This window comes from Bubalus kerabau, chromosome 11 (genome assembly GCF_029407905.1).
Source record: "Bubalus kerabau isolate K-KA32 ecotype Philippines breed swamp buffalo chromosome 11, PCC_UOA_SB_1v2, whole genome shotgun sequence".
Classification (NCBI taxonomy): domain Eukaryota; kingdom Metazoa; phylum Chordata; class Mammalia; order Artiodactyla; family Bovidae; genus Bubalus; species Bubalus kerabau.
Window position 1 is genome coordinate 62,601,692 of NC_073634.1, and position 12,239 is coordinate 62,613,930.

The 12,239-nt window shown below is 42.0% G+C and overlaps 1 long non-coding RNA gene across 1 annotated transcript in view; it reads right to left on the reverse strand.

The window, feature by feature from the left end:
- The window catches only part of LOC129622463 (uncharacterized), a 28,848-nt gene extending 20,187 nt beyond the window's left edge, over positions 1-8,661 (reverse strand). Inside the window, exon 1 of the long non-coding RNA XR_008699992.1 lies at positions 8,582-8,661. This is a non-coding gene — a long non-coding RNA (uncharacterized LOC129622463). The remainder of the gene's footprint in view (positions 1-8,581) is intronic.
- Positions 8,662-12,239: the final 3,578 nt, after the last annotated feature.

Sequence of the window (12,239 nt, forward strand, 5' to 3'; positions counted from 1 at the left end):
CACATAATCAACCATCAATTAACATCGATACACTTGCTGACTAATCCGTAGGCCTCACTCAAAATTTGCTGGTTGTCCCAGTTATATTCTTTGTAGGCCCAGGATCCAGTTCAGGATAACACTTTCTGTTTAGCCATCATTCTTTAGTCTCTTCAATTTGGACTGGTTCCTCAGACTTTCTTTGACTTTTTTGACCTTGATACGTTTGAAGATTGCAGATCAATTACTTTGTAGCATGTCCCTCACTGTTGGACTTGCCTGATGTAACTTCATGATTAGGTTCAGGTCATGTACCTTTAGCAAGAATATTCAAGAGGTGATCCTGTGATCTCAGTGCATCGTATCAGGAGGCATGTGCTGTCATATGTATTGATGTAATTTAATTTTTACTACTTGGTTTTGTCAGATTTCTCCCCTGTGAATTAATAAGTGGTTTTTACTTATTAATAAACGATATTAGTTGACAGCCTACAGAAAGGAAAGCTTTCTCTTCCCTCCTACTCAATCACTTATTCAATATATCAGTGTGAACTTTTAGATCCTGTTTTGTTCAGTGGGTCATAGTCCTTTACGATCATTATTTATTTGGATATTCACATGTTCCCAGATAGGGCCAAGGGAGCCCCTTCCAACTGGCTCTTGGACCTTTAGACATATTTGAGCACTCTGTTGTATAAGATGTTCCAAGCTCATCTTATACTTTCTCTGCCCCCGCCCTGGAATCAGCTATTTCTTTAGGGGAGAATGCTATTCCAAAAATAAGATCTGCATGCTAAGCATGCTCATAGCTCCTGGGTTATCATTGTTTCTAGAATTTTTCAGTGGACAGAGGTAGGAAATGTATATATGTACAAACATAATATACACATATGCAGACATATAATACATATTAATTATCTACAAATGATCCTCAAACTTAGTGGCTTAAATAATAATTCTGTATTATCTCTCATGGTTTATGAGGGCCAGGAATTCAAAGTGCGTACAATGGGGAATGACTTGTTTCTGTGCCATGATGTTTGGGTCTTTGGGGCTGAAATCATCCAAAGGTTGTTCATTCACATGTGTGGCACTTGCTGCTGGCTGTCAGGGTCAGGAGCTATCCCTGGAACACCTACATACGGCCTGCCATGGGACCCTGGCTTACTCACGAGTTGGTGACTGGATTCCAAAATCAAGTAATGAGAGAGAGAAAGAAGGTGAATTTTTATATCCTTTTTGTAACCTAGCATTGGAGGTCACCTAGACATTAAGTTCTAGACTAGAAATCTTTTCAAGAAAGTTAGAGATACCAAGGAAACATTTCATGCAAAGATGGACACAAGAAAGGACAGAAATGGTATGGACCTAACAGAAGCAGAAGATATTAAGAAGAGATGGCAAGAATACCAAAAAACTACACAAAAAAGATCTTCGTGACCCAGATAAACATGATCGTGTGATCACTCACCTAGACCCAGACATCCTGGAATGCAAAGTCAAGTGGGCCTTAGGAAGCATCACTATTAACAAAGCTAGTGGAGGTTATGGAATTCCACTTGAGCTATTTCAAATCCTAAAAGATAATGCTGCTAAAGTGCTGCACTCAATATACCAGCAAATTTGGAAAACTCAGCAGTGGCCATAGGACTGGAAAAGGTCAGTTTTCATTCCAATCCCAAAGAAGGGCAATGCCAAAGAATGTTCAAACTACTGCACAATTATCTCACACACTAGCAAAGTAATGCTCAAAATTCTCCAAACCAGGCTTCAACAGTATGTGAATCGAACTTCCAGATGTTCAAGCTGGATTTAGAAAAGGCAGAGAAATCAGAGATCAAATTGTCAACATCTATTGGCTCATAGAAAAAGCAAGAGAATTCCAAAAAAACATCTACTTCTGCTTTACTAATTACGCTAAAGCCTTTGACTGTGTAGATCACAACAAACTATGGAAAATTCTTCAAGACATGAGAATACCAGACCACCTTACCAGCCTCATGAGAAATCTGTATGCAGGTCAAGAGGCAACAGTTAGAACCAGACATGGAACAATAGACTGGTTCCAAATTAGGGAAGGAGTTTGTCAAGGCTGTATATTGTCACCCTGCTTATTTAACTTATATGCAGAGTACATCATGTGAAATGCCAGGCTGGATGAAGCACAAGCTGGAATCAAGATTGCCAGGAGAAATATCAATAGCCTCATCTATATAGATGATACTACCCTTGTGGTAGAAAGTGAAGAGGAACTAAAAAGCTTCCTGATGAAAGTGAAAGAGAAGAATAAAAAAGCTGGCTTAGAACTCAACTTTCAAAAAACTAAGATCATGGCATCTGGTCCCATCACTTCAGGGCAAATAGATGGGGAAACAATGGAAACAGTGACAGACTTTATTTTCTTGGGCTCCAAAATCACTGCAGATGGTGACAGCAGCCATGAAATTAAAAAACACTTACTCCTTGGAAGAAAAGCTATGACCAACCTAGACAGCATATTAAAAAGCAGAGACGTTACTTTGCTGACAAAGGTCCGACTAGTCAAAACTAGTGTTTTTCCAGTAATCATGTATGGACATGAGAGTTGGACTATAAAAAAGCTAAGCACTGAAGAATTGATGACTTTGAACTGTGGTGTTGGAGAAGACTCTTGAGAGTCCCTTGGATTGCAAGGAGATCCAACCAGTCCATCCTAAAGGAAATCAGTCCTGAATATTCATTGAAAGGACTGATGCTAAAGCTGAAACTCCAATACTTTGGCCACCTGATGGAAGAACTCACTCACTGGAAAAGACCCTGATGTTGGGAAAGATTGAAGGCAGGAGGAGAAGGGGACAACAGCAGATAAGATGGTTGGATGGCATCACCGACTCGATGGACATGAGTTTGAGCAAGCTCCGGGAGTTGGTGAAGGGCAGGGAAGCCTGGCATGCTGCAGTCCATGGGGTCTCAAAGAGTCAGACTGAGCAACTGGACTGAGTGAGACATTAAGTTCAGCCCACATTCAAGGGCAAGGAGATTATACTCTACCTTTTGAAGGAAAAGAATTTTTTAAAAACCCACCAAAATGTGGATCTACTTTAAAGCCACCACAGTATCAATATCTATAGCTATCCTTATGAAAGATCATGAGCTCATACCAAACTTTCAATTCCAATCCAGAAAGGTCTAGTCTAGCTTCCCCTGCTCCATAATTTCCTTCCCTGATAGTGAGAAACCTGGTTCCCATTATACTCAATTTATTTCTGTATTTTCTCAATCCCACTGTATGTCACTATGCAGCAAACACAGGGCCACATATCCCTGGCTCCACTGATTTTGGTTATTATTATACTGGAAAAGTTTATTTTTTTGAAAGTCTATTTTTTAAATAATTTTTTAAATTTAATATTTATTTTATATTGGTGATATAGCTGATTTACAATGTTAGTTTCAGGTACCAACCAAACCGATTCAGTTATAATATACATATACCCATTCTTTTACATATTCTTTTCCTATACAGGTTATTATACAATATTGAGTCGAGTACCCTGTGTTATACAATAGGTCCTTATTAATTATCTGTTTTATATATATTAGTGTGTATATGTTTAAAAATGGTAAAAATTAATTTCTCAGTCATGTCTGACTCTTTGCAACCCCATGGACTGTAGCTTGCCAGGCTCCCTGTCCATGGAATTCTCCAGGCAAGGATACTGGAGTGGGTAGCTGTATGTTATCCCCAAACTAATTTATCCCTCCCCTCCACCTTTTCCCTTTGGTAACCATAAATTCAGTTTTGGAGTCTAAGGGTCTGTTTCTATTTTGTAAATAAGTTCATTTGTATCATCTTTTTAGAATCCACATATGAGTGATTTCATGATATTTATCTGTCTGACTTACTTTACTTAGTATGATAATCTCTAGATCCATCCATGTTGCTGCAAATGGCATTATTTTATTTTTTATAGCTAAGCAGCTATTCCACCGTGTATATATACCACATCTTCTTTCTCCATTCATCTGCTGATGGACATTTAGGCTGCTTCCATATCTTGGCTATTGTAAAGAGTGCAATAATGAACATTGGGTTCGTGTATTTTTTGAATTATGCTCTTTGTGAGATAAATGCCCAGGAGTGGGATTGCTGGATCACATGGTAGTTCTGCTTTGATTAGTTTAGGAAACCCCCGTATAGTTCTTCATAGTGGTGGTACCAATTTACATCCCCACCAAAGGTGTTAGAGGATTCCCTTTTCTGCACAACCTCTCCAGCATTTATTGTTTATAATAGACTTTTTGATGATGGCTGTTCTGACTGATGTAAGATGGTATCTCATTGTAGCTTTTTAAAATTATTGTATTTATTTATTTTTGATGTGGACCATTTTTAAACCTTGTTTGTTAATTTTTGTCTGTGCTGGGTCTTTGTTTGTGCAGGCTTTTCTCTAGTTGTGGCAAATGGGGGCTCCTCTCTAGCTGCAGTGCGCTGGCTTCTCAGTGCAGTGGTTTCTCTTGTTGCGGAGTAAGGGCTCGAAGGCACATGGGCTGCAGTAGTTGGGGCTCCCAGGCTCTAGAGAACGGGCTCGATAGTGTGGCTCACAGGCTTAGTGTCTCCACAGCATGTAGGATCTTCCCAGATTAGGGATCAAACCTGTGTCTCCTGCATTAGCAGAAAGATTCTCTACCACTGAACTACCAGGGAGGCCCTCTCATTCTAGTTTGGATTTGTATTTCTCTAATAATTAATGGTTTAGCATCTTTTCTTAGGCTTTTTGATATGTCTTCTCAGGAGAAATGTCTATTTAGATCTTCTGCCCAGTTTTTGATTGGGATGTTTGTTGGTTTTTGTTGTGTTTTTTTTTATATTGAGCTGCATGAGATGCTTGTATGGTTGCTTAATTTGCTGATATTTTTTTCCTTTCTGTGGGTTGTCTTTGTTTTGCTTATGGTTTCCTTTACTATGCAAGAGCTTTTCAGTTTAATTAGGTCCCATTTGTCTATTTCTGTTTTTATTTTCATTACTCCAGCAGATGAATGAAAAAAAGATGCTGCTTATGTTTTCCTCTAAGAGTTTCATAGTAACTGGTCTCACATATAGGTCTTTAACTCATTTAGAGCTTATTTTTGTATATGGCGTTAAAGAATGCTCTAGTTTCTTTTTTTAACATGAAGCTGTCCAGTTTTCCCAACACCACTTATTGAAGAGCCTGACTTTTCTCCATTATATAGTTTTCCCCTCTTTGCCATAGATTAATTGATCATAGGTCCATGGGTTTATTTCTGGGTTTTCTATTCTGTTGCATTGATCTATATTTTTGTTTTTGTGACAGTGTCATACTATTTTGTATACTGTAGCTTTGCAGTATAGTCTGAAGCCAGGGAACCTGGTTCCTCGAGCTCTGTTTTTCTTTCTCAGAATTGCTTTGGCTCAGTTCAGTTCAGTTCAGTCACTCAGTCGTGTCCGACTCTTTGTGACCACATGAATCACAGCACACCAGGCCTCCTTGTCCATCACCAACTCCCAGAGTTCACTCAAACTCATGTCCATCAAGTTGGTGATGCCATCCAGCCATCTCATCCTCCGTCGTCCCCTTTTCCTCCTGCCCCCAATTCCTCCCAGCATCAGAGTCTTTTCCAATGAGTCAACTCTTTGCATGAGGTGGCCAAAGTACTGGAGTTTCAGCTTTAGTGTCATTCCCTTCAATGAACACCCAGGACTGATCTCCTTTAGAATGGACTGGTTGGATCTCCTTGCAGTCCAAGGGACTCTCAAGAGTCTTCTCCAACACCACTTTGGCTATTTGGGGTGAAAATTAGCATTTCCATGCAAATTTAAAATTTTTTCTTCTAGTTCTGTGGAAAAGCCTATTTTTAAGAACATTTGTGACAAAAGGATGATTTCCATATTTATAAAAAAACTGTTAAGAGCACTCAGAATCATAAGAATTATTTCACCCATAGAAATAAGAAAAATGTAAATTACTTAAAATGGTAATTTTTGTAAAAGTATGAAGTCATGATGAGCATTTAAAAATTTGGCCATTTACTTTTATGTCTACACATATTATCTTTGCCTATTTTAATTAATTTATTTTTGGTCACACCATGAGGCTTGCAAAATTTAGTTCCCTGACCAAGGATTGAACCCAGGCCCTGGCAGTGAAAGCACTGAATATTAAGCACTGGACCACGAGGGAATTTCCCTCTTTGCCCTTTTTATGCATTTGTGCCAAGGCCACCCTCAGGGTGCTCCTAACCAATATCTGAACTGGCAAGGGTTACTGGCAAGATTCAGGACTCCTTCAATAGGAACACTGGCTCTAGGTGTTGCCATTGGCGTGGCTGGGAAATCTAGACTGGTGGTGGTTTAGCAACTAAGTCGTGTCCAACTCTTGTGACCCCATGAACTGTAATAGAAGTGTCAATTTAGGATTGTTTGGAGTTTGGTGGTGTACAGGTGTTATGCAGAGGGGAGGGTGAGGATAAGACAACAAAAACATTTTTAAGTGATTCGTTCATGCTTGGAAGTGTTCTAAGAGCTTCAGTTGTATTCATTTCCTTTAACTTCACATTGCCTATGAGGTTGAGGACAGATACTGCTAGTTATCCCCCAATATCTATTTTTTCTTGGGAGCAGAACTCCCAGGTGTTGGCCAGCCAGGCCATGTAGCTGACTAGAATAAAGACGGCGCTTCCCAGCTTTCCTTGCTGGCTGTTCCATGTGAACTGTTCTGACCAATAGGATCAAAGCAGAAGTGCTGGGCTGTGTCTTACAGGTTGAGGATGTGCTATTGCTCTTTCTTCTTCCTTCTGGTTAGAATGTGGTTGTATTGATTGGAGTCGGACCCTGATATGGAAGCCATATTTTGGGGATTGGTGATGTAAACTCAGGGCCTTGATCATTGTGTATCTTTCATACTCACCATGGACTGACTATTTTTATGTGAAAGGAAAGGGCTATCTTGTTTAGTATTATTTTGTTATTGCTACTTTGCTACTAGCAGTTGAATCTAATGATAATACAGACAGGTGGTGATACTATCCCCATGTTACAAAGTACAAAGAGGTGATGAAGTACAAGGAGGTTAAGGAAATTGCCTAAGGTCACCCAGCTGCTAAGGAGAGCTGAGATTTGCATCCAAGCACTGAGCTGCAGCAGAGCCTGCCAGCATGGTCTGATTCTGCTATGGCAGATACAGCTCAGTACACAGTTTTTCACGTTAGTTTAGAGACTCCTCACACTGGCTTTCACACCCTCCTCCAAATGTCTTCATTGAAGTCTTAGTGCCCATTCTGCATGCGTCCAGCCTACTTTCCCCCAGTTACTTTCCCATCTTTGCTAATGCTTTTTCTCTTGGTCTGGACCGACCTCTCCCATTTCCAATTTCAAGGCGCTTTCATATTTCTTCATTCCCATCTTCTTTTACTCCTATGAAATGATTCATTCAACCAATATTTTTTCCCCTATGTATTAAGAATGACACTACTTATATATCATCCTGGGAAGAATCAAGAAAATAGTCACTGAAATTATTTTCTGTATTCTGTAGTTCATATGAGGAGCTCCAGTTGAGAAAGGCTAATAATAGACATGCAAACTGAAGTCAGTAAAAATGATTTGCTCAATCTACAGCATATGGAAAAGCTAAAGACAGGAAATTCCTGTGCTAAACAGCCTCTCATGTTATTATATAAACTAATCTATGGGAACCATGTTAACATAAATCCCCTTAACTTCTTCTGTTACCTTTGCCCCCACTCAGTCAACCAAAATTTATTGAGATCTGCTGTGTGCAAAGCACTGGGGATTATACTATGTGCAAAACAGATCAAGTTAGTTATAAGCTAGTGTACTTATCTTTGTTTGCCACAGCAGTGGCTTTCAAACATAAAATAAAAACAAGAACAATCTCACTTAATGTAACCATAGCATACTTCATATATGGGATGATTTAAGAAGCAATGTTTCTTCTTAAACATATCAGGCCTTCCCTGATAGCTCAGTTGGTAAAGAATCCACTTGCAATGCAGGATACCCCAGTTCGATTCCTGGATTGGGGAGATCCGCTGGAGAGGAGATAGGCTATCCACTCCAGTATCCTGAGCTGGAGAATTCCACGGTCTGTATAGTTCATGGGGTCAAAGAGTCGGACACAACTGAGTGACTTTCACTTAAGAAGCAATGTTTACCTTTACCACAGGTAATCACTCTGATACTTAAACTGTATTCTATTTAAGGTAAAAATGATGATGAATGCCTGTTAAATTGATTTTACAGCCTACTCACAGGTTGGAAATACAGGTTTGAGAACTGTTCATTCCCTTTTCCATTCAGTTATCCAAACAAACATTTACTGGTGCCTACTGTGTGCTGGGCACAGCTCAGAGAGCAGTTGCTGAGCCCCACCTGCCTTTGTGCTCATCTCCTTCCATTGTTTCTGGGACTCTCTGCTCCACAACCTGACCCTCTTTTCACAAGCTAGTCCCCATCAACACGTGAAAACATTTAAAAGGAAAAGGCAAAATCTCCCTTCTCCACGTATCTCTACACAGCTACTGCCCACTAGTCTTAGCCATCCTGTCAAACATTTTAAAAGCATGGTCTCAACATTCTCACCTCCCATTCATTCCTCTGTACACTGTGACTTGACTTCTGCCGTCATTCACCAAAACTGCTTCCTGGAAAGAGCCCAATGGCCGTCCTGTCAAATCCAAAGAAGAATTTGTCTATTATCCTACTTGCCATCTTCCATAGCTAACACTGTGACCACTCCCTCCATCTCAGCCCTTGGCTTCCATGATCAAATATCTTCTCTGTTTTCTTCCTGCTTCTTTTGGTTTCCCTTTTCAGCTCCATCTTCTCTGCCAATCCCCTGCAGGCTGGTCTCCAGAGGTAATCACCTAAGTCCTCCTCCAGGCTCTTTTCATTCTAGCCTCTCAGAATGATGGTGACTAACCAAGCTGAAAGTCCCAGTCTCTTAAAAACACTTCCTCAAATGCACCCAATATCTGATACACTCCTAGTTTCCATTTCCAAATGCTTCTCATATCTCGTCTCCTCTCCACTTGGACAAATATTCCCCCCTTCCAGTTTTTACCCACTCCTGTCAAATTGTCATAACAATGATTCTAAAACACAAGTCTGACCTCGTGACATTTCTCCATTTATACCACCTCGGTGGGCTCTTGTTGCCTACAAAGTCTGTGATCCTCAGCAGAGCAAGCGGGGCTTGTTATGAGGTGGTAGTTTGCCCCACTGCAGACTCATCTCCTGCAGCCCCTACTCCATGTCTCGGTTAGAGCCCCTTGTGCAGTGTGCTTCTCCAGGCTTCTGTGCCTGGGTGGACACTTGCTGCTCTTCGTGCCTAGTGTCCCCTTTCCTCTATTGAACACAAAGCCCTCACATGGACTCCACTGGTGGACCAATGGTTAAGAATCTGCCTTGCAAAATACAAAGAAAACAAAAACAAACAAATGAAAAGAATCTTCCTTGCAATGCAGGGAACGAGGGTTCAATCTGTGGTTGAGGAACTCAAATCCCACCTGCTTTGTGCACCACAACTAGGGAGTCCCTGCAGCACAGTAAAAGTCCTGATGCAGTGAAGATCCTGAGTCCTGCAATTAAGACCTGAGGCAGCTAAAAAAAAAAAAAAAAGTCCTAACTTTCAGACTTCCTCTGAGAAAAGAACTATGTCAGCACCACTCTCCCTGAGGGGAGAGGCACTTTCTTTTCTGTGCTCCCAAGGCACCCTGGGTTTACCCTGAAGGTGAATTCACAATGGTCTCTTCACTAGTGACTGAGCCCCCATGTCTTACTCATTTTTCTGATGACATGAGCATACAGCAGAACTGGACACACAGTAGATGCTCGATAAATGTAGCGTAATGTTTAGCCACCTAGTACTAGATGGTTACAAAAGGCTAGAACCCACGCACTGACCCTGAAGATGCCTTGCCTCATTCCTGCCAAAAAAATTTTTTTTAATAATCTCAAACTTACAGAAGCATTGCAAAAATAGTTTAAGGAACCTCAGATACACTTCACCTGGATTCACCAGGTGTCACCCTTTTGCCCCCACACTTGCTTCATTTGTCTTCTTTTCTCTCTGCACTGAGTTAATTGCAGACATCATGACAATTTACCCACAAATATTTCAGCATGTCTCCCAAGGTCGAGAATGCTCTTCTCTAATAAATAAAGAATGCTCTTCTTTGTAACCAAAGATTAACACTCAGAAAATTTAACCGTTGACACAAGGTTACCCAGTATGTAGTCTGAAATGAAATTTAAATTTCCCCAATTATGTAATTTTAAATTGTTTGGACCCAGAAGCTCTGTTGGGTGATAGTTTCCTCATAATCAGATTCAGAATAAGCATTTTTGGCAGGAATACTAGGTAGGTGATGGTGTATACCAGTTATGTCTTTGCTCCATTATTGGTGATGCTGAGTTTGATCATTTGGTTAAGATGATGAGTTACAGATTTCTCTCCTGTAAAGTTTACTTCTCCCTTTTGAATGTAGTAAGCTAAGTGTGGGTGTATATATCTTCATGTTGCATGATTATCTTCTTCCCCAACAACTTTTTACTCATCAATTTAGGTGCTTTTTATCCAAAATTTTTTCATTGTGGTAAAACACACATAAAAGTTACCACTGTAACCATTATGTTTACAGTTCAGTGGTGTTAAGTAGATTCATAATGTGCTACCATTTTCCACTGTCCATCTTCAGGATTCATTTCATCTTGTAAAATGGAAATTCTATACCCACTAATAATGCCCCACCCTCCCTTCAACTCCTGGCAACCACTGTTCTTTCTGTCCCTATGATTTTTGCTCTCAATACGTCATATAAGTCTAATCATGCAGTATTTGTCTTTTTGTTACTGGCCTAATTCATTTAATATAATATTAAGATGCTAAGTTCACACTAAGAGCATAATGTGAATCTCAAGTTTCACCCATGTTGTGGTTTATGTAAGAATTTCCTCCCTTTTTAAGGATGGAATAGTATTTCATTGTATTGCTAATCCAATTCTTTTCTACTTGATACCTTGTGTTCACTCTCCATGCTTTTGACAAAGTGTAAAAGGTGAAATCAAAATGCCATTTCGTTTGGGGGGTCAAAACACTCTGAGGCAGGCTGTTTACAAAACTGTGGTAGGTTTTGGAAAATGACGTTGGAATGTAGTATCTCCAGTAAGCAAATGGAGAAAAACACCCTCCCCCAGCTCTGAGAAGACTAGATCACAGGAGAGGACAGGTCATCACAGTGGAGCAGAACGGAGAAGTACCTGCAGACTTCCAACGTTCATACGTGTTCTGCCTTCTAACTAAACATCCTCAGACCTGTGGGGAACATTTTCCAAACAGTTGACACAAAGTTTTTGCTGGAAGGTGGAAATTTGTTACCGGAATCATTAATTTCTGTACAATTCCATCAAGCTGCAATAATACACTCTTGCAATCTCCTTCTTTTGTCATCTCCAAAGGATCATTACATGAATAAAATATAAACATTCCCGAAGTAACTAGGACCTTGGTGGCCCGTGCTACTTGGACAGGTGTTGGAAAGGCATGAGAGGTGGCGTTCAGGGGAGAGCCAGAGGGCACCAACTCCTGAGAACTTTCCACACAACAGAGCTGTGCTGTAAAGTGGGCGCGCTCCGACCTCGGCAAGCCGGTGGCACAGCAAACCAAGTGCTCGGGCAGTGACCCCGGCAGGACCGAAGGCCGTCAGCGCGGGCGTTTCCCGCCTGCACCCGGGCGCTGCTCTCAGGCGCCCCTTACTCAGCGCCCCGCTCTGCCAACACTGGAGGCAATCACTGCGGTAATAATAGTGAGTCGTGGAGAGGCGTCCGGCGGCCTTCCGGAGGCGGCGGACGTTCCCCCTTCCCGGCCACTGCACTCGCAAGTCCCGCGGCAGGGCCCAGAGCCTCCGCAGACCCCACCCGGCCTCCAGGGCCGAGCCCCGGCCTCTAGGATCGCCTCTCCGCAGCGCCGCGGCTCGGACCTCTCTCCCAACCGCAGTCGCCGCCGCCCCCCACCCGGGTCTCCCAGGCCGTGACCTCTCCCCTCCCCGGCCGCATCCATCTCTGGCCCGGCGCCCTCCCGCGCGCCGACCTCCAGGGCCCGGACGCCGGCCTCCCGCTGCCCCTCGGGCCCCTCCCCGCGCCCCCGCCCCTCGGCTCGGGCCCGGTCGCTCTCCCCGGGCGCTCCGCAGCGGGGCGGGCGGGGCAGGCTGGCGCAGGGGCGGGGATTTCTGGCACTTTC